Raw genomic sequence first — 24,833 nt, 5'->3', positions numbered from 1 at the left:
CTCTCATTCTGTTGGTGCAGCAAGTCAATTTTGATGGGTATACAGGTTGGGAGATCTTTGTGGCCTGTTAGAGTAGAGGATAAGTAGTGCATTCTAACTAATTGCCTTTGGATAGGTTCATTCTTAGCCTGTTCTTTCACTTTGTATCAGATGGGTATCTCTTCTATGTGTTTTGTACCTCTGGCCACCGGAGTTAAGATTTGTGAAATCCTAATTATGTATATACTATTATTGCCCTTGTCCTGGTCTTAAGTATGAGAAACCTTTGGGAGCCACCAAATTTAAATAAGAATGGTGACATTAATCAATAGAGTCCTTGAAGACATAAGGTAGAACATGGAGGAGCTAAGGAGAGCGGAAGGGCCTGGAGAAGGGAGAAAGGAGCAGAAAGAAGGACAAACACACTTCCCTCACAATTTTACTGAGGATCCAGCTTTAACCTTCCTTTGAGCATAAATGAGATGTACTGTTCACCACTTTGTATGCAAGATTATTTCCATGACACACTTACAGTACGTAGTATAATATAGTGATTATGCTAGATTTGTCTCTTACTTATTTAGAGAGATCTAAAAGATGCAGTAATTTATTTCGCTTGTGGAGAAAAGCTTTTTCCTATAGGTGTAGAGAGAGCCATCTGTCCATCTAATTTTCTCATTTCAGATTAATAAAGGAGAATGTGTATATCCAAAGTAAAGAAAGCTATTATATCTATAATTAAACCTACTAAGGATAGTCATTGGGTTCTTTATGACAACTTCATCTACAGTGTCACAGTTGACAATCTGTATCCCTATGTTATAAAAAAAAGTCACCACTTTAATCCACTGAATAAGGTCGTCAAGCTAGATAATAATACAGCTTTTGTATTATTTGTGCAAATAATAATACAGCTTTTGTATTATTTGTGCAAATAATACAGCTTCTGCTTGATTGAATCATACACCTTTCAAACCAAATACATTCTTAAAAGATTTTTGTCCATAATCAGTATTCTGAAAGCATAGGGAATGTTGTTAGTAGGCAAAGGGCTACATTAAAGAAATGGTATTATTGAGGGGGAAAAAAAATCTGTCTCCAATCAGAACTTTCTTTTGTAAGGATAATGACAAGACTATACTGATTTCATAAAAAAGATGAAGAAATCAGGGTGAAAAAATGAAGGTTCTGTAGTATTGACTCAACACAGCAGAGGGATCAAGAAGGTCTCCCTGAACTCCTTTTGTTTGATGATGTCTCATTGTCAAGTATACTTATCCAAAACGAACAAATTATTAGCCAGTTGTTTTTTTTTAATGAATTTGGGTACTTCGTGAAATTCATGGGAAAGACATGTCAGATTTACTCTTGTGGCTGATTCCAGTGGCCCAGCTCAAAACTGCAAAGTGTTTTCTATCAGATTGTTGGCCATCTAGCTTGAGAGCCCCTGGGAGGGGAGCTTTGCCATCTGTCTGTCCTATCCTGGGCCTTGCATTCTTTTGGCTGTCTTGAAATCTGTGAATAATGTCTGCCTATGCAGCTGAGAGAAATTTGTCATCTTCTCAATTGTAATATGTCATTGCATTCATTCCCTACCTCCAGCACATGCTAGCCATGGGGGGCTTGACCAAAAGTACACTTGTGCCTGTCAAAATGTCTACAAGAATAGACTTGGGGTTTGGAGGCAACCCCCTTCCCACCTCTCAAAAGAGCAGCACAGCAACAAGAGTTCTACAGTTATTTGTTGAACTTGGATTTTCAGTCATTTCCAAGGCACAATCATGCCTTCTCTGAGTTGTTTTTCTCTTTTCACATTACAGTACTTCATTATTGCCACAGGGGGAACTGTTGGCTTAATTTTGCTTTGGAGACACTGCTGCTGAAATTATTAAACTAATGATTTATGCCCCCTGTGATACAGCAATCTCTTGTGCTTAAAAATGGTTACTATGTTTTGTTTACTGTTTATAACTACCAGTGGTTATGCCACGGAAAACCCCTGCCAGCTTGTAGGGTTTATTTATCCCTGTGGATCTTTAGAAACCACTGATTAATATAGAAAAAATTTGAATGGTTTATATTAAAAAAAAATCCCATAAGCTATGAATTAAACCACTGTGCTGTGATATATAGGAGGAAAAGTTCAGTGAGAATAAACAATGGATGTCAAAACCTACTGACTCTCGTATTTGCTTCTGGTTTTATCAAAGTGGAAAGTATGAGTGCTTTTCAGGAATACAGTGCTGTGACTCCATCAGTTTTGGGCTATGAGATCACCAGCATTTCCCCTTGGGTGCCGCACATTTTACCATATTAAGGAACCAATTTGCTTAGAGAAATGTTGCACATGTTTAAAGGCTGTTAAGTTTGATGGCTGGCAGAACTCTCCCATTTAGCCCTGAGGCCGGGCCTTGGTGAAAGAAGGCTTTACAACCAGCCTGCATTTTTTGTTCTGAGGTGCTTTTTGTAGCCAAAGGATTACACAAGGCAGATGAACCACGGGGCACGGAGGGATCCGATTTGTGAGTGATTTGTTTAAAATGGCAAAATGGTTCTTATACAATGTGTAAGTCTTGACCACGTTACCTCTCCAAGAGAAATAAAGAAACCACCGCTGTTGCTTTGGACAGCTTCAGCCCAATTCCACACTTTCAATCTTAGGCATCACCTGCTGGCACTTCAGTTACACCTTCCTGCAGGCTCCTGAGTGAACTCCGTCAGTCCATTTGGCTTTGTTTTCACTGCAAAATAGTCCCCCCACCCCAACCCTCTCTTGGACGGTGCCACATCTCCACTCCTCCTGTGATGGGCCAGTTCTGCTTGTTTACTGAACTCCTTTCCTCTGTGGTCTGATGCGGTCCATTCCAACAATGAGTGCTCTTCCCTGAGTGGACCTCAGGCCTCCCCCACACCAAGCCAGGCCAAGGTACAAGAAAGGTGTGGCATTTGTGCCGCAGGGCTGGGTACAATGACAAAACATTTATCAGTCGGGGGTCTGTAAATGTGATGAACGTGGATTATCCTGCCCAAAAGGCAGGACTTGAGCAAATTAGTTTGCAAATAGGAAAGAGGATGGACGAGGCCCTGAGTATGGGAATAAAACTACAGTTATAATGTGAACATCTGTGTACAGCTTGAGCCTCAGATATTCCCTTGATACAAAACTTTCCATACCAAAATGCAGTCAGACATTCAAGAGAAAGAGATAAGCTGGTCGTTGAGACACCGGGGACTAGTAAGATCTGTTTTATTCCTCCTCATAACTCATTATTTTTCTTCATGAAGATGCAAATTTTAGGCATAAAAATATTTAGTGTTATAGCACATGTGAATATGGAAAACATATTATCCAAGTAGCAATTTTAATTGGAAATACTTAACCTAATTTCATAGGTGTCTTCATTCAGTATGCATTTTCAGTTACTCTTAGAATTACTCTCCTTCTTGTATTAGAAGAGTAAAATGAAAGAAATAGAAATTCTGATGTAGTATATTCTAAAGATTTTTTAATGAATTCCATGTTTCATTTTTATTTTAACACAATGTTTAAGAAACTAAATCATACAGCTCATCTTAAATGTCTTGATGATCATTTTTTTAACTCAAAATATGATTTAATTACAAATTATTTTTAAATCACAGAAAATCTAAACACCAGTATGATATGTGATTTGAAATTTTATACAACCACAAAACAGATTAAATATAAAGCTTAATAAGCATGACAGGCAAAAATATCTGTAATGTGTAGGATTTTCTAGCATGAAAAATTCCAGGCTTTGGTAGATAGATGTGGGGATTAGATTTCTCAGAGTTAATCAACAGAGTAAGTTTTCAAGGATCCCTAGTGAAAAAGAGTGAAAATAACTTGAAAATCAAATGCTTTTGCAGGGAAACCAGTGACCAACAATTAAGTATGTCAACAAAAAAAATATTGATATTATTTTTAAACATTATTCATGATAATACATTTTCAGTCTACAGAATTGTAACACTTTCTAGGAACATTCATTTGTAACATTACTCTAGACATAATGACCATATTATCTATTGAATTTCTTTGTATCCTCACAGCTCCTTTTGTTTCTCTAAGGCCACTGGAGTTTGAAGGTAGAATGTGCATTCTGAAGGTGTCAGGAACACTTTAAGATTTAACCTCAACTCCAGAGCACCTCAAACTTCATTACTCAAGGAGAGGAGAATCAAGAAGCTGCCTCTCACTTGGGGGTTTAAAAATAAATAGGAGATGGTGAGGCTATGGGCTTACTCTGATTTTTTTCATTTCATTAGCTTTTATTGAAATATAATATACATACAAAAAATGTACCAACTTGAATAATAGATTTTGAAGAGTTTTGACAAATTCAGTTATGTAACCACCACCACCATCAGGGTATAAAACATTTCCATCATCCCCCAATTTTCCTTCATGTCCTTCCAAACCCTCAGCCCTCAGTAGATACTCATTTCCTTTTGTTACTCTAATTGTGTCATTTCTTAAATTTCATATAAATGGACTCATACAGATCAGGGGGTATATCACTATGAAGTTGTTAGTGTTGGGTTTCTTTCACTTAGCATAATGCTTTTGAAATTCATTTATCAGTAGTTCAACCATTTTTAGTATTGAACAATAATCTCCTCCTATATGGGTATAACAAAATGTGTGACCTTATTCACATTTTCTTGTTCTCACTTTGGTTTAATTTGCCCTTTTTTAAGGTGGAATATTATATCACTGATTTGAGACCTTGTTCTCTTTTATAATACATACTTTTGTTTTGTTTTTGCTATAAATCTCTTTAAACCCTGCTTTTCTGTAGTCCACAAATTTGGTACGTTATCATGCTGATTACTAATTTGTTGTTTCTCATCTTATATTTACCCTTCTTTGTCCTACTTTGAGAAACTGAAGATGGGTCCTGTAAAAATTTCCTGTTGGCCAGTTACTGTAGTAATGTTAGCATGAGTCAATAGTGGGTTCTAGAAGAACACTAAATGACAGCAACAAAAGAGCCATCTTTCTGATGTGATGTTTAGTTTTCTCCCATTGCAACCAGTGCTGTGAAGGAGGCCTTGAAATGCTCAATCACTAGTGAATTTCTTCAGCACTCTAGTGGATTGTTTCTGGTGGAACAGCTCCAGACTGCCAGCACCCAATGGAGCCCACTTTCTACAGAGAAGCTGAGATACTCCATCACCCCAGAGAGCTAGTCTTGGTCTGCTGGCAGTGGATCAACTCTGGCCCATTGGCACTCTACAATAAAGTTCTTGGCCAGCATAAGGACTGTTTATTTGGATCAACCCTGGCTAGCCAGCACAATTCAGCTTGCTTTATGGTCACCCTGCATGTAATTTCTGTAGAATAGCTTCATCCTGCCTGTACCCTCTATTGAGTTTTTCAGACACTCAGTGGGGTCCTCTTACTGGCTTCAACCTCTGGCAAATTTGTTTGTCACAGGCAGGTTGAAGTTTCCCGTAGAAGTCATATTCTCTCCAATGAGATCTTAAAATTACACTAGTTGCGTGAGGGGGATTTCTTCCCCATTCTAAGCTCCTTCCTTGTGTGTTCTTCTTTAGCTGTAGAAATAGTAGATGGTTTCTAGTATTTGCTATTCCTATAGTTAATTACCTTTTACTAGTTAATAATTCTTAACCTTTACTTTTGTCTGTTGCTGCAATTTCTAGCTACTGATTAGAACCTGACCTGATACACTTGTGTTGTTATCTTCTTTCAGTTCACACTATTTTCTAATTTCCCTTGTAATGTCTTCTTTGACCTATAAGGTTAAAAGAACATTGTTTTATTTTCATGGATTTGGGGGATAACTTAATGTTATTGAATTCTAGTTTAATTTTGTTGTGGTCACAGATCATACTTTATATGATTTCCATCTTTTCTAAGGTGGTAAAAACATATAACATAAAATCTACCTTATTAACAAAAGTTTACGTGTATAGTACTGTATTAGTAACTATATACACATTTCTGTATAGCAGATCTCTTAGAACTTTTTCGTCTTGCCTGACTGAAACAAAACAAACCCATTGTACAGGAATTCCTCCTCCCACCCAGGCCCTGGCAGCCACTATTCCACTTTCTGCTCCATGAATTTGACTACTTTAAATATCTTATATAAATAATAATGGTGCAGTATTTGCCTTCCTGTAACTGGCTTATTTTACTTAGCATAAGGTCCTTCAGGTTCATCTGTGTCATCACAAATAGCAAGATTTCCTTTTTTTTTTCCTTGATGGTTAAATAACATTCCATTGTACATATATATAGCCCATGCTACCACATTATCTTTATCCATTCATCTGCTGACAAATGCTTAGGTTGTGTCCATATCTTGATGATTATGAATAATCCAGCAAGGAACAAGGGAGCAGAAATATCTCTTCAAGATCCTGTTTTCAATTCTTTTGGATAAAAACCCAGAAGTGGGATTGCTGGATCATATCACAGTTCTACTTTATACTTTTTTGAAGAAACTCCATTTTGCTTTACATAGCAGCGACATCATTTTACAGTTCCACCAATAGTGTACAAAGGTTCCAGTTTCTTCACATCCTTACTAACACTTGTTATTTTCTTTCCTTTTTTTAATCATCATCCTGATATGTGAAAGGTGATATCTCATTATAGTTTTGATTTGCATTTCCAAATAGTGATGTTGAACATCTTTTCATATACCTATTGGCCATTTGTGTGTCTTCTTTGAAGAAATGTCTATTCAGGTTCTTTGCCCATTTTTTAATTGGGCTATTTATATATATTTTTTGTTATTGACTTGTAAGTGTTCCATATACATTTGGGTATTAAATGCTTACCAGATATGTGACTTGCACATATTTTTTACCTTTCTGTACGTTGCCTTTTTACTCTTGATTATTTCCTTTGCTGCACAGAAACTTTTTAATTTGATGTAGTCCCACTTGTCTATTGCTTTTGTTGCCTATGCTTTTGGTGTCATATCCAGGAAATTATTGCTAAGACCAATGTTATGAAGATTTCCCCCTATATTTACTTCTAGGGGGTTAATAGTTTTAGATATTCTATTTAAGTTTTGAATCCATTTTGAGTTTGTTATTGTATATGGTATAGGATACAGATCCAAGTTTGTTTTTTTTTTTGCATGTAGATGTATAGTTTTTCCAAGGCAATTTGATGAAGGGACTATCCTTCCCCATTGTATAATCTTGGCATCTTTATTGAAGATCACTTGACCATATATGCACGAATTTATTTCTGGCCTCTCCATTCTGTTCCATTGATCTGTATGTTTGTCTTTATGCCTGTACTATAAAGTTCTGGTTACTGCAGCTTTGTAATGTTTTTACCAGTCAGCAAGTGTGAAGCCTCCAGCTTTTTTCTTCTTTCCCAAGATTTTTTTTGACTCATTGTGGTGTTTTGTGTTTCCATGTGAACTTCTGGATTATTTTTTATTTCTGCAAAAAAAAAAAGGTCATTGGGAATTTGATAGAGATTCTATTAAATGTATAGATCACTTTGAGTAGTATGAACATTTTAAAAGTATTGTCTTCTAATCCATGAACATAGGATGTCTTTTCATTTATTTGTGTCTTTAATTTCTTTCAGCAATGGTTTGTAGTTTTCATTGTACAAGTCCTTCACCTCTTTGGTTAAGTTTATTCACAAGTATTTTATTCTTTTTTGCTGTTGTAAATGAGGCTGTTTTCTTAATTTCCTTGTTAGATTGCTCATTGCTAGTATATAGAAATGCAACTGATTTCTGAGTGTTGATTTTGTTGAAACTTTACTGTTTGATTATTAGTTCTAACAGTTTTTTTGTGAGTATCATCTTTAGGTATTATTATGTATAAGATTATGTCATTTATGAGTACAGATAATTTTACTTCTTCCTTTCCAATTTGGATGTCTTTTATTTATTTTTCTTGTTTAATTGCTCTAAGGCTTCCAGTACTATGTTGAGTAGTTGAGGTGAGAGAGGGCACCCTTGTCTTGTTCCTGATCTTAGAGGGAAAGCTTCCACATTTTCACCATTGTATGTGATGTTAGCTGTGACTTTTTTGTGTTTTTTTTTTGTGGTATGTGGGCCTCTCACTGTTGTGGACTCTCCCGTTGCGGAGCACGGGCTCCAGACGCACAGGCTCAGCGGCCATGGCTCACGGGCCCAGCTGCTCCGCAGCATGTAGGATCTTCCCGGACCGGGGCACGAACCCGTGTCCCCTGCATCGGCAGGCGGACTCTCAACCATTGCACCACCAGGGAAGCCCTAGCTGTGGCTTTTTATATGTGGCCTTTATTTTGATGAGGCAATTTTCTTCTGTTCCTAGTTTATTGAGCGTTTTTATCATGAAAGGATGTTGAGTGCTTTCTCTGAATCTATTGAGATGATTTTGTGATTTTTATCCTTTGTTCTCTAATACAGTATATCATACTGATTGATTTTCATAAGTTGAACTATCCTCGCATACCAAGGATAAATCCCACTTAGTCGTGGTGTATGAGCCTTTTAATGTGCTATTGATTTCAGTTTGGTAATATTTAATTAAGAATTCTTACATCTGTGTTCATCGGGGATATTGGTTTGTAGTTTTCTTGTAGTGTATTTGTCTAGCTTTGGTAACAGAGTAATGTGGCCTTAAAAAATGAGTTTGGAAGCATTCCCTTCCCTTCTATTTTTTGGAAGAGTTTGAGAAGGATTGGTGTTAATTCTTCTGTAAATGTCACAGATTTCTCCAGTGGAGTCATCTGGTCCTGGGCTTTTCTTTGTTGGGAGGATTTTTGTTAATGATTTAATCTCCTTATTAATTATAAATCTGTTCAGATTTTCTGTTTCTTCATGATTCAGTCTTAGTAGGTTGTACATTTCTAGGGATTTATTTATTTATTCTGGGTTTGTTGGCATTTGATTGTTCATAGTAGTTGCTTATAATCCTTTTTTTTTATTTCTTTGGCATCAGTTTTAATGTCTCCTCTTTCATTTCTGATTTTGTTTATTTGAATCTTCTCTCTCTTTGCTAATCCTAGCTAAGGGCTTGCCAATTTTGTTTATCTTTTCAAAAACTGACTTTTAAGTTTCTTTGATTATTTTTTATCATTTTTCTATTCTCTATTCCATTTATTTATACACTCATGTTTATTATTTTCTTCATATTCTTCCTGATAATTTTGGGCTTAATTTGTTCTTCTTTTTCTTGTTCCTTGAGGTATAAAGTTAGGTTGTTTATTTGAGATCTTTATTCATTTTTGAATGTAGGCATTTACCACTATACACTTCCCTGTTAGTACTGCTTCTGCTGCATCCCATTTTTTTGGCATGTTGTGTTTTTGTTTTTGTTTGTCTGAAGATAATTTTTGATTTCCCTTTTGATTTTTTTCTTTGACTCATTGGTTGTTCAGGATTACATTGTTTAATTTCCACATATTTGTGAATTTTGCAGTTTTCCTTCTGCTTTCGTTTCTAGTTTCCTCCCATTGTGGTCAGAAAACATACTTGGTATAATTTCAATGTTTTAAAATTTGTTAAGACTTGTTTTGTGACCTATCATGTAATATATCCTTGAGAATGTTCCTTATGCACTTGAGAAGACTGTGTATTCTATTGCTGTTGGGTGGCATGTTCTGTTAGGTCCGTTTGTTCTATAGTGTTGTTCAAATAGTCTGTTTCCTTATTTATCTTCTGCCTAGTTATTCTATCTATTATTGAAATGAAATTGAAATATTCTACTATTACTGTGATGCTGTGTATTTCTACCTTCAATTTTTTTCTTTCAATTTTTGCTTCATATATTTTGATTCTCTATTGTTGGGTGCATATATGTTTACAGTTGTTATATCTTCATAGTACATTAGTTCTTTTATTACTTTGTAATGTCATATATTATATAATACCCTTCTTTGTCTCTTGTTAGTTTTTGACTTAAAGGCTATTTTGTCTAATGTAAGTTTTTGCCAGAGAGCATATTCTTAGTTGTAGGTTTTTTCCTCCCATCACTTTAAACATATTGTGCTACTCATTTCTGACCTGCAGAGTTTCTGCTGAAAAGTCAGCTGACAACTTTATGGGAAGTCTCTTATACATAACTTGTTGCTTTTCCCTTACTGCTTTTAATAGTCTCCCCTTAGCTTTAATTTTTCCCATTTTAATTACAGTATGTGAACAACTCTCCTGTCAGTTCAGTGACTTCATGTTGATAAGCTGTAGTTGTCCATGGTGACTTTTACTTACCTTTCTTTATTTTCTGAAAGTTGGTTGTTAAACATGTGTAAGCACATTGGTTTCAACTAATAAAGAAGCATTGGTAATTATAGGTATTTGCTAGTAACAGTAACTTTTCCATGAAGTAACAATACTTCATTAAAATGCAGTTAAATACTTAGGCTATGAAGTAACAGTACTGCATGAAAAAGAAGCCCATAAGTAGGCAGTCTAGGGTTGATATGGTAACTTTAAGATTTCACTTATTTTCCAAGTCTCCTGCTGTCTTTCTGCTCCAATATCGCTATTCTCATCCCTCTTCATTATCACCTCATTTTATAAGATGGTTGCTGGAGCTTCAGCCATCAACACCACATTCCAGGCAGGAAGAGGAAGAAGGGGTCAAGGGTAAAAGGGTACACCACCTCATAGATAAAGTAGTTCCTTTAAAGAACTTTCCTAAGAATCCTACTCAGTGACTTTTGCTTATGTCTCATTAACCATTCCTGAGTGCAAAGAAGGTTACAAAGTGAAGGCTCAGCTGTGGAGTTTATCTGTCCCAGAAAAAATCTTGAATTCTCTTAATAAGGAAGAAAGGGAGAATGGACATTGGGCAACTGGCCTTTTCTGTCATAAGTACTTTAGAATTACTTTGTAATTAGAGCTATGTACCATTCCTTTTGTAAATATAACATATCTACTAAAGTTTTCATAGTATGGTTTCAAATCAATGGATGATTTCATTTACTTGTCTTTATAGTGCCCTAAATAAGAATCACTTCATGATTCATTATGGAGTGGTACATGCAGTAGTCAATCCAGTGGCCATCTGCAGTCCCAGAAAGCATCTCCCTTTCAGAATGCAGGGCCTATTCTAGTTTAAGTATCTCACTTCTTACACATAGTCAAAACAAACAAACAAAAATCTAGATTAGCTCTTCATAGTAATAAATCCAGGTATTGCCAACCAGGTATCTTCATTTGCCTGTAAGCAGTTAAGATAATTAGGGTAACTGTTCATTTTTTCTACAAAGAAGTTTTACTAAAATTTAGTTTTGTATTACTAGATTTTTTTTGTGCCATTTTAAAAATGTTATGCAAAATTTAATGATTAGGAATATATAAATAATACAAAGTACAAAACTCTTGTAATGTTGCCCTTTGGAAATATCCCTGTTAATGTTTGGTATATATTCTTCTGGCTTTTTTTCTTTACATCTATGAATATTTTTGTATTCTGAACTTATTATTTAAAAATTGGATTACTATTTCCATAATATTCCATTACTTGCTTTGAAAGAAAAATTAACAGTGTATCTTGAATACTGTTCCATGTTCTATTATATCATATAAGCCTACTTCGTTCTTTTTAAAGACTGCGTAGTAGTCCATTATAGAGATGTACTATAATTTTATCCACATATTAATGAATATGTAAGTTATTTCCAACTTCTCACTATTGGGAACATTTTGATGAGCATTCTTACATATATATCTTTGTGCACATGTGCACCTTTATTCTGTAGGATAAATTCCTTAGAAGTAAAACTACTAGACCAAAATACATGCAGGCATAAGATGTTAATAGCTGCTGCCTGATTACCCTCCTAAAAGGTTGTAAAAAATTACATTTATATCAATAGTGGGTATAATTCATTAAAATTGCTAATGGTAAAAAAATCTACTGTTTTAATATGTGCTTCTTTAATAACTAGTGAGTTAAAACATATTTTTCATATGCTTGTGAATGTCCTTCGATCATTTTTTAACTAGATTGTCTTCCCGATATGATTTGTAAATAGTTCTTTATATTTTAGGAGCATTAATCCTTTGTCTTATTTACTGTAGTTTTTTTCTAGTTTATTATTCATCTTTGACTTGGTTTTTGGTGGTTTGCTTTTTGCCGTCTTTGGTCTTATTTTGTCAGTTTTGGTAATTTGTATTCTAGGAAATTTTGTATTTTATTAGAATATTAGTATAGCCTTATGCACCAATAATTTTTAAAGCACTAACATTTAGATTTATCTTTACTGTTTATAGTTAAAAAAATAATTTACATTTTTGTCTTTATGAAGTTCCTCATATTGTTCCCTTATGCCCATATTGTCATTTTTCTAACTTCTCATTTAAATTATTAATTTATTTGTTTTTCCTTGCTGGGAAATAAACATGTTTATGTCTATAAACAAGGCTTAAACAAGGCAATCAGTTTTCATTTTAGTAAAACATTGGTTTATTTAACAGCCTTTGGTTTTTCATTGTTGTGATTTTCTAAATATTTCCAGTTGTGTTTTGGTTTTCTTCTTGATGTAAGAGTTCTTTAGGAGAAAACTTTAAATTTAAAAGCAATTCGAATTTCATTATTGCCCCATCTTTGTTATTTAGATATCTTCATGTAAAGTTAAATCTTAGCACTCACAAATAAAATCAGAATTTAATTGCTATAGGTACATGCGGACGCACACACACACACCCCAAAAATCAAAAAAACAGTTGTTCACGTGAGCCTTTCATACAGAACTTGGGATGCCAATCCCTGTGCCTTTTGGCCTATTGGGTAGAATAGCTAAGTATGTGCTGGGTGTGTTTAAGGAGAACAAGAAAGTCTAAATATTCTCCTGTAATCATTTTTCTCTACCCTGTTTTGTTCATTCTCTGTCTCCCTTTTCTCTGTCTCCGTTTTCCTTCCTCTAAACTTATCATTCTTTTCCAATCTTTTCTTTGGCTTAAGTTACTGTTCCTTCAAAAACAAACATTTAGATGGGAAAAATACTTTTAAAACACATATTTCATTCTTATGTATGAGAGTCTGAGTAAAGTATGTGCTTTTAAACATTGAGTGCTAGTTGTGACTGGAGAACTTGCGGGTAGCAAATGAAGAGAAAAACTACACCTCCGTTTGCCTAGCATCAGGCATTTCAATCCAAGCTCAAAACTGATATACTTTAGCAAATAACATAGCACTTGACACACAGTCTGTGTTTAATAAATGTCTGTTGAATGAAAAAAATACATCTCAACTCTAAGATTTTTCTTCCATTTCTAGCATATTCAGTCACTGCATTCATTCTGTCTAATTTCCTAAAGATTTGTATTTGTTTGAATCTCACCTTTGAAATATCCCCTTGGTTGACATTATGAAGCTTTTCAAGAGAAGAGGCGCCTGTCATGGTTCCATGATCCTCTAAGTATTTTTACATTGTTCGTTCAAACAATACTACAGAGCCTCACCTTCTAACTTCATCTCCTCCACCTTTTATAAATTAAAGAAATGCATGGAAGGAAAAGTGTGTACTGTGAAGATGAATATTTAGTTAGTTGATTTGTTTTGTGCTCTCGACTTTGTGTCCTCAGGAGCATTTATTAAGAATCAACTCTCCTAGCCATAAAAAAGAATGAAATAATGCCATTTATAGCAACATGGATGGACCTAGAGATTATCATACTAAGTGAAGTAAGGCAGACAGAAAGGAAATATCATATGATATCACTTACATGTGGAATCCTAAAAAAATGATGCAAATGAACTTATTTACAAAACAGAATCAGACTCACAGACATAGAAAACAAGCATATGGTTACTAAAGGGGGAGGGGGAGTGTAAATTAGGAGTTTGGGATTATCAGATACAAACTACTACATAGAAAACAGATAAACAACAAGGTCCTACTGTATAGCAAAGGGACATATATTCAACATCTTATAATAAACTATAATGAAAAAGAATCTGTAAAAGAATATATATATATATGAGAATAAAATATATATACACGTACACACACACACATACGTAGCAGAATCACTTTTCTGTACACCAGAAACTGACACAACATTGTAAATCAACTATACTTCAGTTAAAAAAAAGAATCAAGTCTCATATGATTATGGATGGGGCTCACTTCCAAGAGAGCTGAATAGAATTAGATTGATCTTCTAGAAGTTTATACTCTGATGGTTTATACTCTGATGGTTTATCAGATATGTAGAACAGAAACTTCTTTTCTTATTGTTTTTCTAGGTAGTTGAGATTGAAGCAAAACAAGGAAGTGTTCCCCATGGTTAGAGAAGAGAATAATCTAAGGCACCTGGTAAAAAAAGGACATGAAATTTAAAAAAAATTGTACATGGTTTTGATTATCTGGTGTTTCTTATAAAAATATAGTAATGCCATGGGGAAGCTGCTGGCCATGATTTGAACTGATCTGAATTGTCCTGTTAACATATTCCCCTCAAGAGATAGTTGAGGATAACCTTTATGTACTTCTGTACTTAGTGCTGTATTAGTTGGGTTTTCCCAGAGAAACATAACCAATAGGATACACATATCTATATCTTTGTCTATCTATATATAGCTTAATAGAGATATAAAAATAAAAATTAAATATAAAATTTAATATAATTTTATAAAAAATTGGAGGCTGTCAAATTCTCAAATTCAAAATCTGCAGGATTGGTGGAAGGCTGGACACCCAGGAGAACTGATGCTGCAGTTCCAATTGGAGGGCAGTATGCTGTAGAATCTTGCTTGCTCAGGGAAGAGCAGTGTTTTTGTTCTATTCAAGTCTTCAACTGATTGGATGAGGTCCACCTACGTTAGGGAGGGCAATCTGCTTTAAGCAAAGTCCACCAATTTAAGTGTTAATCTTATCAAAAAACACCCTCACAGAAGTATTCAGAATAATGTTTGACCAAATATTGGGCACCCCATGGCCCAGACAATTTGACACATAAAATTAACCATCACAGTACCCAAGCAAGCCTCAGGATAATTTTGTTTCCCAGATTCACATATAGAAGACAAAACAAATGTGAAATGAATGACTGATTTTGCAAAGAATGTCCTAGTATAGACTAGTGTTCAGGAGGATTACCAAGAATAAGAAATAACTAAGCAAAGAGAACATGAGTAAAGTATATACTTCATGAGAAAGTCACAGTGTTTAGAATATCCCCAAAGAGCTATAATTTCCTGTAACTTGTATCCTCTGAGGTAAAATGAAAAAAAACTATGTCAGCAGGAAAACTAGATAATTTATATCAGCAATAAAAATTCCTTTATCCTTTGTTTTGTGGTAGCTTACCACACAAGATACCTCTTGTCTAGGTAACAGCTGAACTTAGATCTACAATTCATTTTTTGAAGGTGTTTTAAAAATATTTTAGACTAAATCACTTTAATATTTTAGATGAAAACAGTTATAAAAACAAAATTATCTGCACAACCACTCAATTGCTCCACTTCATTTTGCTAATATATTTCTCATTGACATGTCATCAAAGCATATTTAACCTAAAAACAGACAAACAAATAAGCAAGCAATTATTTTTACATATTTTAAGAAGATTATTGTTATTCAGGTAGAAAAGGACTGTGAAACTTTTCTGGTGACACATTTTCCTATGTTTATTAAGTAGTATGAATGCTTAAGAGAACAGCATAGAACAGTTTTTTTATCATTCAAAATGTATTACTTCAAAAATATTTTGTCCTTTTTATTTCTGTTTATAAAATCCACAATTTAATATGAATAAATGATGACTGTACCTTGGGCTTTTCACTAAAATATCAGAAGCCAGAGTTCTTAGCTGCCTGGGTTCTATTAGAACTTTGCAAATATGTCTCTTAAAACTTTTAATTGAATAAAGTTATAAAAATAGACCTGGCAACAGAAACTCATTTTCAAAAATTTAGTCTTGAATACTCAAAACACCTTATCCAATGAGACTTTCAGGCTAATTTCTTTTATGTATTTTCTTTCCCTAAACGAGTTCCTGTACTTTAGATTATAGGACCGTTATGGTCCCTAAGGCAGATCTCTGATTTATCAATGTCTGCCCTTAAAAACCTCAGGACATACAAATCAAACTTCATGTCATCATTATAGCTTTAGTCCTTGACTTCTCATTTTCCAGTCCACTGTTTTGTTTTGTTTTTGTTTTTAAGTATGTGCTAAGCCTTTTGGGTGGGCAAGGGAGATCTTTGGTCTTTCTGAGAGATTTTGTATTTGTATTTGATCACTTTTTAGAACTCTGAAGAGCAAGACATCCTTAAAGAATTTTTCAAATGAAGTTAACAATTGAGCTTTATCACAGCACATCCATCTTTTCACTAAACATAAATCCACTAGTGACTCAAATAAACATATGAAATAATAGGGTAATATCTTGCCTAGTGATTATAAAAGGAAGAAATACTGAGATAAATGTAAACCAGTGAGACAACACTAAGGGGGAAGAGAGAGTCCCTGAAGGATGCAAGTGCCACACTCTTGCATCACCATTTCTATGTGAACTATTGCTAATATCTCGAATGGTTGCTATGTGTTCTGTACCCTACAGTGAGAGGAATCAGCAGAAATACACTAATTTTATTTATATTTAAATTTTTAGCTTCAAAAACACAGTCTAGAGAGTTGAGGCCATAGTAAATATGCACCTCAGATTTGAAAGAACACTAAGTTGGATATAAACTAAAAGTACTATGTATCAGATTGGCTACTGTGCCAGTGGGAAATTAAGAAGAGAAAAAGGTACTGAATTTTCTTTAATTGAGAAAGCAGATTTCACCGGTCATTATTAAGGGATTGGAATAACAACGTTTTGTTTTTGTAATTCCTTTACTAAGGAGCTGTGCATGATTTTGATCTCTGTGGTAGTGAGTATTATGCTAGGCAATGTTATGGTAACAAACAAACAATAATCTCAGTGTCCACGACAGTTTATTTCTCATTTATGAAAATTCTGATGTATGTTGGGATTCCGTCCTTCATCTGGCAACTTCACCATGCAGAGCTCATGGTCTTGAGCTGTGGCTGAGGAAGAGAGCTGGATAGGCCTGGAAGAGGTATCTACCACTTTCTCTCATGCATTGGCCAGATGATAGCTATATGGTTTTAATTAACAGCAAGGGTGACTGGCAAATAAATGTAGGGACTACATCTGGTCTGTTGTATGGACTATTTGGTAAGGACTAAATGTCTCTGCCACAATCTCAGACTGGAATTAGAGAGTAGGATAGTGTGCTTTGTTCATATGGGTACAGGGGAAGCAGATTCAATCGAGGTTTATTTATTAATATTTGTTCCCCAACCAGTTACATGGCATAAGGTAATCATAATAATAGCTCTGACTTACTAAATTCCAGAAACCATTCTAAGCACTATATCTGTGTTATCTTATGCAATCCTTATCTATGCCCTTATGTTAGGCATTATTAGTATTACCTCTATTGTACAGGTGAGGAGACTGTGGCAAGAGATGGTCAATGACTGGCCTAAGGTCATGTGGTAAATAAGTGGTAGAGCCAATTTTGAATCCAGGAAGTCAGGCTCCAGACCTAGGAGCTTTGCTTTTGTGTTTTAAGGTGAAGATCAATATAAAGCCACTAAAAACAAAACAAAACAAAACAAATCAGCCCAGGTCTGTGGCTTTATTCTCACTAAAGGATTGTGTTTCTGCAGTTAACAGTATCTCATAGAAACAGCAACAGATCAGTGGACAGGTTTGTGTGGGTGGTGGCCAGATAGGGAATGAAGAATACTAAAGGCGTTTCTACCATTAGCACCCATCTCTGCAACTAAGAGTATGGATTCAACAAGGATCTCAAAACCAATTTTTTTTTTTATTAGAACGACCCATTTCCTTAGATATTTTACACCTGTGCTTTGCACCTTAAATTACTACTAATGTCACCAGAGAATAGAAAATTCATTGGAAATTGCCTCTTGATACTCTCAAAGTTATTCTTGAATAGAATAAACTGAAAAATAATATTAAAAATCTCTCCCCTTTGTCTTCTGCATTTCTCTCCTTATTAATTTATCTTTTTCATTCTTTTTGTTTTGAACTCTTCATTGCTGCAGACATCCTCTGTTTCCTATCTGCTTGCCAAATTTTAATCTATTTTAATAGTCCAGACTTGGTTACACATAGTTTCTAACTTTTCAAATCACACACTGAATGCTTTTCGTTAACCAGTAAATTTTGCATAGTGAATTTCTATAATTATGCTTCTTTCTTCAAAGGGAATAAAAAGTATGATTAACGGTACTGTTATCTATTAAGAATTAAAACTTTCTTTTAAAAGCAGTGGAGCTCCATCATCATATTACTTTGACTTTAAACACTTTCTAAGACAATGTTTTTTTCTCTCAACACAGCATCATAAAGTCTATTAAGTAGGATAATAGTAAATACAGCTTTTCTATGAAAATGAAAATTCCTGCTTTTGATCTGGACCAATTAAGTCTATGCTGTGATTTGAGCCACGCATCACATGCATTGCTTTGTCCAATCTGTGATGTTTACATTTATCCCTTAGTATTTCACTATATCATGTTTAAATGTAAACAATTGAGTTTTGTTTTCCTGCGTCGGAATTCCTAAATAACAGTTCTGCCTATTACAGCTTTAAAGATGTGTCATGGCAGCTGCAAATAACTTCTAAAAAGAAACTTTGTGCAGGAAACTATCATATTTCATCTACACTCTGGCAAATGGTGCTTGCTTTTTGGCCCCAATTCAGCCTTCTTTTGCAAACCAACTTCCTGCAGCATGAGGATATACATTTTCCTGGGCCAAATATTCCAAAGTGTACACCAATTTGGGACTCCTAGCGTTTTCCAGCTCTCCAGCTTTTGGACATATGAGCACTGAAAATGCTAGGTTTCTACTATTGATGCCAAACGTTTAGGCTTTGAAGGCTGAAAAGTCAAGTCTTAATTTTAGTATTTAATGCCAGAAGCAAGCTGTCCTTTTGAAACAATTACTCCCTGGCAGTGGGTCAGCACACAACACCTCCTTTACAGGCGGTTTCTGTGTCATCTGCTCAGCACTCCCAGAGTGGTCAGTTACTTCTAGCTCTGGAGTGGAAATTGGATAATGTGAGTGGGGTGGGCAGGTTAGTGGACATGGACAGCGTGGTTATTTGATAAAAGGAAAGCTAACTAAATTTTACTTTTTCATTTTTGTTCTTTTTTTTTCTTTCCCAGCTAATGTGTAATTTTCTTTTTTTACTTCTCCATCTTTGGAAAATAGGGAAGTAGTTGCTTTTCCATTCTTCCATCCTCCTCATTCTAAGTGCTTTAAAAGTTTAATAGCGTAATGGAATAAAGAGTAACTTAGGTTTGCGGAGGACAGTTGCAGACAGGGTGATCAGAGAGAGTCTCTTTTAGGGGATGACATTTGAAGTAAGACCTGGATGACCAGAAGGAGGAAGTCATGAAAAGTTATGTGGGAAAAGCATTCCTAGCAGTGGGGATAGCTCATGGAAAGGCCCTAAAGGAGGAATTACCTTGGTGTATTTATGGAATAGAAAGGCCAGTGTGGCAAATAATATTATTTGGCTCATTCAGTAGACAATTCCTTTCTCACCTGCCTCTTGCCAATATGGTGTTTGAAAGTTAGTAGCTTTCCCAACACCTCTTATTGCCAAGATTGATCATTAACCTACTTTGAAACAATGATATTTACAGAGAAGTCTGTTTGTGGTTAATGAGACATAGGGAAAACTCTGATAAAGCTTTTACCTTCCAAGTAAAAAGATAGCTACAACTTCTCTCCCTTCCCTCTTCTTCCTGCCTAGAATGCAGATGTGAAGAATGGCATGATAGCAGCCACACTGTAAACATGAGGCAATAAGCCTAGGGACTACAATCCAACATGCTAAGGATGGTAAAATAGAAACTGAAAATTAGCCTGGGTCCTTGATCACATTGACTTTTGGACCAATTCTGAGTTTACCTATTTCTGGGATTTTGGGTAAGTAAATTATAAATGTCCTTATGGTTTAAGCCATTGTTTATCAGATATTCTATTGCTTGCAGCTAAAAGCATTCCTACCCATTTGTAACAGTAGAGGTAGTAGAATAGTGTAGAATAGTGAGTGAACACAAGGGCTGAGAAATAGGAAGGGGCCAAATCATGTAGGCCTTTGTAGATAATGATAAGGGATTTAGATTTTATCCTAAGGGCTTAAGCAGAAAATCCCTGTTATCAGAATTATGGTTTTTTTAAATGAAAAGGTTACTCTGATATAACTAGGATATAGGTAGACTACAGGGAGACAGAAGAAGCAAAGAGGCAAGTTAGGAAGCTGTTGTAATAGTCAAGGGAAAGGATGAAGGTGGATGTGACTATGATGGTGGCAATGGAGAAGGAGATGAATTCAGTGAGTTTTCTCTGGCTCTGCACATGGAAGTGAGGGAAGGAGAGTGATCAAGGATTACTCCTAGATTGTTTGCCTGAGAAGTTTGGTACTCAGTGGTGCCATTCACTGAGATGGAGGAAACAAGGAAAGGAACAGATTGCTGGGAGGGGTAGCGGCAAAGGAAACCAGGAATTATATTTGATACACTAACTTTGAGATATTTAGTACACAGCAGAGTAGAGATGGAGTTTAGGGGAGAGGGTATGGGTAGACATAAATTTTGGAATTTGTAATTCTTTTAGCTTCAATAGAAAATTAGAAAAAAAGTTTCTAAATATTTTTTATGACTACCATGAATCTTCCATAAATTCCTTAATAATTCTCGAAAGAGAAATGGGGTTTAAAATTTCCCAGGGTTTTCCTAACCTTTCAGTGATTCTCTTTCTTCTTAGGAACTTTTTGGTAATTGGATTGTGATACTGGCGTAGAGGGTACTTTCTAAAAGAAATGGCTGCTGTCCATTTATCTATCTATCACTCTGGTCTTTAAGTTTTCAAGTGGAATCACCTTATGTGATTTCTTAGTTTACGTAAGTATTTAATCAGTTGCTCTACTCCTCTGAGTATTGTAATTATTTCCAATGATAGGCAGATGTCTGTGTGGTCATCATTGTTGGAGTTACCTGTCCAGCTCTTCTGATATGTAGTAAGCATGATAAGAAGTTGTCAATACTTAAATAATAATGTGGAACACTTCCTGAGCGTTTACTATGTGACACACTCCTCTGTCTTGTTAGCAGCATCCATTGTTTTTTTGCTGATTTCTCCCCCCCAAAAAATTGCATTTTATTTCAAAGTTAAAATGGAATTGTTTCCTAGATGTCACAATACAAGATTTTCCTTTCTTCATTGTCCTTGATTGTTTATAATTTTCATATTTAAAGGATAACTTTGAAAGCAAAGACCCTAGGAAGGAAAATGTGAGCACTTTGAGACAGGACACCAGTTGGGAGACTGTTACTGTAACCTGATGACACACTTAGGCTGTAGCTGTGGAGAGGTAGACAAATATAAAGGAAAAAAAAGAAAAAAACATTTAGTAGGTATTTTGCACACTGATTAACCTTTTCCACCACAGCATATAGCACAGAGACAGTTTCTTAATAAATAGTGTTAAATGGAAAAGCAAGTTTGATGTGGAAAGTAGGGGAAAAGGAGAAACTTAAAAGGATTCCTAGGTTTCTGACTTTGATCATTATGTGGATATTTTTGTAATAATAGAAGAAATCAGAGGGAAGAAACATGTTAAGTTTGGGGATATATTGAATTTGTAATGCTCATAACACATTCAGGTGTCTGGCAGGAAGTTAGAGTATGGCACTCAGAATAGAGATACAGATTTTGGAGTGATGACCATTTTGTTGATAACTTAGTCCATGGAAATAGACAATGTATAGCGTGAGAAGAAAAGGAAGACAGTAGGCAGACCAAACATATGCTAGTCTCCAAGCTTTTTCAGATGCTGTTCCCTTTGCCTGGAGTGACCTTCGTCCAGATAGCCCATGACCTCTCCTCCTTCAGGTCTTGTTGTTCAAGTGGCATCTTCTCAGTGAGATGTACCATAACAACCCCATTTCTACTCTACCCCTTCTTGGGACTTCCCCTATTTCCCTTCTTTATTTCCCCCCATAGTACTTAAAAGTATCTAGTACATTAAATATTTTATTTCTTTTTGTTTGTTTTGCCTATCAGTTTACCCCCACTAAAAGTTGCATTCCATGAGAGCAAGATTTTGTTTTTTCCTGCTTTGTTTATTGCTATAAACCTGGTACCTACAACAGTGTTAGGCATATAGAAAGTGCTCAATGTTTACTTATTGTATGAATTAAGAGCATGGGAAATCCGAGACAATGAAGGGGTATTTAGATTAAGCAAATGTCAAAGCAAAAACTGAGGGGAGACCAGAAAGATAGATGGAGCATCAAGAGAAACTAATGTCATGGAGGATTAAGGAGGAAGAGTTTCAAGCTGAAAATAGTGGTCAAAGCTATCAGAACATCATGGAGATAATAAGAAGGAAAAGACCTGAAATTTCACTTGGATAAAAGCCATAACAGATTTTAACTTAAATGGGAGAAAAAGTCCCCAACAAGCATCATGCATTCAAACTTCTTATGCATGTAAGAATTTCTTTGGAAACCTGGTTCTCACAATGAAGCAGGAAGTAAGGGAAAGTTGCAAGAGCATCTGTTCTCATGAGATTTTCAGACTTGAATCACAAACTAAAGGAAGTTTGGATAGTTCGGATAAAGTTCAGATACTTATCTGAACTTTGGGGGTGGTTATTTAAACCAAACTGAATACAATATGCAGCAGTTCATCTCCTAAAGACTAAAAATTCATTTGAGAACACTAACCGTAATGGTATTCTTACCACATGTTTAGTTACTAACCTTTCATATTTGCTCTTTATAATAAAGTCGAAATGGAGAAAATACATAGATTTTGTGCTATCATTATATTTGTTAGAGGTGAAATTAAATAATCATGTTAATCTGTGTTTGCCCAGTGTTTAATGAACTAACATGTTTATGTACATCTTAGTTTTAAAATAATATTCTCATGAAATTTGAAAGTAATATCAGAGGTATTAAGACAACATTGAGAATAACTTTAAATCTCTCCCAGGTGCAGATCAATGAGAATTTTGATTATAGTACAAAATAATGGCTCACAATTTATCTTTATATACCTAAAAGATACTTTTTAACCATTTTTAATTTGAAATATAGTTAATATACAGTGTTGTGTTATTTTTAGGTGTACAGCAAAGTGATTCAGACATATATATTTATACACATATATATATTCTTTTTCAGATTCTTTTGCATTTTAGGTTATTACAAGACATTAAATATTGTTCCCTGTGCTACACAGTAGATCCTTGTTGTTTATTTTATATATAGTAGTATCTGTTAATACCAAACTCCTAATTTATCTCCCCCCTCCCGTCCCCTTTGGTAACCATAAGTTTGTTTTCTTAAAAGACATTTCTTTTTGACCTACACTAAAAAACAAGGCCAATAATATGGAGTATAAATCATATGTTGGATTGCATTTCAGTCTGATGCAGGAAAACAGAATAATTCCCTTCTGTTTATATAATGTTTTGCTGAACTTCGTTTATATTTAAAGCAGTTGACAGATAGTGCGCACTCCGGGAAGCAGCGCAATGGGAAATGGGCTTAAATACACAGTATAAATCAGAATTGGGTGAATTTAACTGCATTTTTGGTTTGGCTAACACCTTAAACCAGTTTTCAAATATCTAGGTGAGGCAAAATTTGAAATATAAATTGTACAGCACAATTATCTCCCCTTTTTTAACGGATGGACATTTAACCGGAAATAGAATCTGTAAATCCTTCTGCTTTTATAGCTAATTCATCATCATACCTCATAAAGTCTATGCACTGTCCAGAAAGTCAACAGGTCCAGTTTTCTTAAGAAGCCACTTTCATAAGGAACACCCACAACTGAAACCTTAAGTTCTAAATTTATGAAATATTCAAACCTAAATTGATTACCAAGGCATTAGGTTCTAAAAACACTCTTCTATCTTTAATTAGATTATATTACAAAAGCAAGGGGAGACCTCTGGCAGAAACCCAAACCTAGAAGAGATGTCCCCTAAAACAGGATTACTCTACTTTCTACACTCTCTAGGAAGCTTTTTATTTCAGTTCTTCAGAGGCTAACATCCCAGAAAATCTTGTTATAGACAAACTAAGCAATTAGGATTACAGGCAAGGGCATTATTCGGTCTAATGGAAGAGAAGAGCCTTCAGTGAAGGGTAGTTTGTCCCCAAGAGGTCAGGGAAGGGCTAAGGCTCCACTTCCTCTCTCTGCTCTAGTGAAAGTTCCGTTTCAAAGGATCTTAGGGGAGAAAGGGCGTCATAGGGAAGGTTAAGGAAAGGCCTGGAAAAGAAGAGGATTGCAGAGAGGAGGTTGCGTAAATCAGCTAAGAAAAGAAAACAAGGCTGAGGATTCTTCTAATTAATGATGTGTTTCTAAGATTTTTTTTAAGTGCTTGTTAGGAAGTGAGAGCTAAAAAAATGTGGGAGCTTTAGAGATGCAATAAAGGGATTTAGGACATTACAAATAATTAATTTGTAACCTTTTGTGTTAAGGTTTTAAACTATTTTTGAGCGATGACAAGAAGATTGCTGTTAAACCTGTGCTTTGGGTAGTTACACAGCTGTATTTAATCAAGACATGGTTCTGTGAGTTTACTGAACATACATGTCTGAGGATTAAGGATTAGAGAATGTCACTAATGTAAATGGAGAAAAGAACTTTAGGGTTAGCTGAAGGCCTGAGCTTCATATTTCTCCTGAAGTATTCAAAATACTCTGATAGCTCTGCTTCATAGCTAGATAGTGCAGTGATAATCAATAGCCAAAGTTGGTTATTATTGATGATATTTATAAGAAATATTTAAATATATCTATCACATGC

The 24,833-nt window shown here is 35.1% G+C and overlaps 1 long non-coding RNA gene across 1 annotated transcript in view; it reads left to right on the top strand.

Annotated features, from left to right (window-relative positions):
• Positions 1 to 24,833, top strand: part of LOC117309502 (uncharacterized) — a 337,102-nt gene that overhangs the window by 98,430 nt on the left and 213,839 nt on the right. The gene's annotated exons all lie outside the window — the stretch shown is intronic.

The sequence above is a fragment of the Tursiops truncatus genome, chromosome 1 (genome assembly GCF_011762595.2).
Source record: "Tursiops truncatus isolate mTurTru1 chromosome 1, mTurTru1.mat.Y, whole genome shotgun sequence".
In the NCBI taxonomy this organism is placed as follows: domain Eukaryota; kingdom Metazoa; phylum Chordata; class Mammalia; order Artiodactyla; family Delphinidae; genus Tursiops; species Tursiops truncatus.
The sequence above is the reverse complement of the archived record's forward strand: the minus strand, read 5'-3'. Positions and strand labels throughout refer to the sequence as shown.